The sequence below is a fragment of the Sciurus carolinensis genome, chromosome 5 (assembly GCF_902686445.1).
Source record: "Sciurus carolinensis chromosome 5, mSciCar1.2, whole genome shotgun sequence".
In the NCBI taxonomy this organism is placed as follows: domain Eukaryota; kingdom Metazoa; phylum Chordata; class Mammalia; order Rodentia; family Sciuridae; genus Sciurus; species Sciurus carolinensis.
In genome coordinates this window covers 38,742,728-38,746,291 of record NC_062217.1, presented here as the reverse complement: position 1 = coordinate 38,746,291, position 3,564 = coordinate 38,742,728, and positions in this window count along the sequence as shown.

Sequence of the window (3,564 nt, the reverse complement as noted above, 5' to 3'; positions counted from 1 at the left end):
CCCAGGACCTCACATGTGCTAGGCAAGTGCTCCACCACTGAGCCACAACCCCAGCTCTCAACTGTACATATTCATATATGTACCTAGGGAAGTTATGTCAGATTCATTCCACTGTATTTCCTTTTCCCATTTCCCCCTCCCTTCCCTTCTTTCCCCTTTGTCTAATCCACTGAACTTCTATTCTCCAACCCCCCCTCCCCCATTATTGTAGGTTAGCTTCCACACATCAGAGAAAACATTTGACCTTTGGTTTTGGGGGATTGGCTTATTTCACTTAGCATGATAGTCTCCAGATCCATCCATTTACCAGAAATGTCATAAAGTCATTTTTCTTATGGCTGAGTAATACTCCATTGTGTATAGATACCACTTTTGTTTTTTATCCATTCTTCTGTTGACGGGCACCTAGCTTGGCTCCATAGTTTAGCTATTGTGAATTGTGCACATTGATGTAGCTGCATCACTGCAATAAATTGATCTAAAATTTTTTGAATATATACCAAGAAGTAGGATAACTGGGTTAATGGTGGTTCCATTCCTAGTTTTTTGAGCAGTCTCCATACTGCTTTGCAGAGTGGTTGCACCAATTTGCAGTCCCTCAAACAATGTATGAGTGTACCTTTTTCCCTACATCATTCTCAACATTGTTACTTGTATTCTTGAAAATTGCCATTCTATGATATGTAGATGCTGACACACAATAAGGAGAGGGGTAGGGAAGAATAGAAGTTCATTGGATTAGACAAAGGGGAAGGGAATGGAGGGATGGGAATAGGAAAGGCAGTAGAATGAACTGGACATAACTTTCCTATGTTCGTATATTAATACACGACCAGTGAAACTCCTTATCATGTACAACCACAAGAATGGGATTCTAATTAGAATAAGTTATACTCCATGTATATACGACAAAATATACTGTAGTGTCCTAGATAGCTAAAAAGAATGAATACATTTTTAAAAAATTAAAAAATGAAAATTGCCATTCTGACTGGAGTGACATGAAATCTTATTGTGGTTTTAATTTGCATTTCTCTAATTGCTACAGATGTTGAACATTTTTTCACATATTTGTTGATCATTTGTATTTCTTATGAGATGTATCTGTTTAATTCCTTTGCCAATTTATTGAGTTTTTTGTATTTTAGGTGTTAACTTTTTTGAGTTCATTATATATCCTGAATATTAACACCCTATCTGAAGGTGCAGGTACCCAGCACTTTTTTTATTTTTTATGGTGAAACTGGTCTTGTACTTGGGATCCTCCTGCCTCAGCCTCATGAGTTGCTGGGATTACAGGCGTGTGCCCACTGTGCCTGGCTAGCAATACTTCTTATAAAAATAAATTACAATTTGAACTCATAGAAAGATTTAAAAAAATAACAAGGGATCTGAATTATTTTACTTATAAAACTAAGATGGGCTGGGATTGTGGTTCAGTGGTAGAGTGCTCACCTAGCATGTGTGAGGCACTGGGTTTGATCCTCAGCACCACATTAAAAATAAATAAATAAAATAAAGGTATTGTGTCCATCTACAACTAAAAAATATTTTTAAAAAAATGGTTTAAAGGGGGGAGGGAGTAAGGGAAGAATGGGGGAAGATGGATTGTGTAGAGGGAAATGAGGAGTCAGGAGGGGGTGGAGGGAAGGGAAGATAATGGAATGAAACAGACATCATTACCCTATGTACGTGTATGATTACACAAATGGTATGACTCTACCATGAAAGTTGTACCCATTTGTGTGCAGTGAATCAAAAAATAAAAATTGGTTTAGAAAATAAAAATACTAAGACTTTATTTAGTTTTTAATGTGTTAGCAGTCAGAACATTACTACTGTTAGCAAGACCATATTTTATTTTTCAATGTGCCAGTTTCACTCTAGCACTTTCCAAAATACTACTAAATGCTTGGTTTATAAGATTAAAAAAATCACTAGATAATTACTTTGAAATAATTTCCTCACCTTCATTTGACATTTTTAGAGACAGACTGGCTCACTTTCAATTTTCTTTATGTTATCATTAGTGTGAAGTCATTCTATAGAGTAATGAGCATTTTAGCATATGGAAAAATAGTGTCTGTTAAACTATACGGCACAGTTCAGTGAGGGTTGGTCCTCCTTCAGGATTGCATTACGTAATTTAAAAGTGTTTACTTAGGCTCCTTTGGGCTGCCTCCATGGTAGCTATGAAGTCACAGTAAAGAACAGTTTGGAGCCTGATAACAAAGTCTTAGTTTAATGTGAATGCTGTGGCAATTTTTTAAAAAAATCATTGCTATATAAGAAATTTTAGGAATAAAGTATACTTTATTCATTTTATTTTTTTAAAAAAAGCTACTTAAAAATAATACTAAAAAAATTAAGAGGTTTATGTGTATTTGCTCATTATTTGGATGTTCTTACTTAAAAACCTGTATAGTGTGAATTTATACTGTGATTCTGACTCATTATAAATATTTATGCAAAATTACCAAAATCAGCCTTTAAGAGAGTATGAATTACTGAAATGGGATAAACACTGTTTTTTTCTCTAACTATAAAGGAAGCACATTTTTCTAAGAGAACATCAAAGATATATAAATTAATGTTGGTTTAGGGAGAATTTTAAAGCATGTTAGCTTATGGTGGCATTGGATTGAAGTTGGAAATAAAGGCATGAATTCATGGTTTTGAAGATTTAGCTACAGAAATAAATATAGATGTGAAAAAAAGAATACTAGGTTATAAGAAAAGATTACTTAACCTTAATTACTCAGAGAAAAGTACTATTTTCAGTTCTTTAGAGAGAGAAAGCTCATGAGCCAGTTTACTAATCAAATAACTATGCTGGTTTTAAAGAAAAATAATGCAATATGCCCTGTAAAAGTGGGAGAAGTGTCATGTAAACTTTTTACTGTAATAATCGTGTTAAATCACTTTCAAGGGAATCATGCAAATTCTCATAGAATACCTAAAATCTCAACTGTACTTTTAGAATTACTGTTTGATGAAAAGCAAGCCCAACTAGTCAGTATCCTGATGACTGAAAGCATATAATCCTTGTTTTAGAAGTGTTACTTGTTTTAATCATGAATTATTATAAATTACTTTTTGAAATAATCTCTACAGCAATTTTCTTTTTAGCTTTTAGAATTAAGGACATACCTTGGTGGCCTTCCTGATGATCCAGTGACATCCAATATGGGGCAATTCAAGGAGGGAAAACAAAATTTTAGGGCTTGATTACTACCCTTGAAGTTTAGCTACTGTGAAGGTCCTACCCTAGCTTGAGGGAGCCAGGCATAATGTCTATAGGAAGCCCACCTGAAGGGAATGAATGGTCATCAAAGAGAGGAAAGTGGGAAGAGATCATGAAACAAACTGCCCACTCAAATCGCTCTTTGATGAAATGTTTAAATGTTTGGGTTTTTAAAAAATTTCATTCTAACATCAGAAAGAGGATATTTGGTTTCTTATATTTAAACATTTTAAACATAATAAAAATGTTTATAAATCTATCAGAAGTTATTGTGTGATTTTAAACATGTTGCAAATTGACTCCTCCTATTAAAAGGTAGA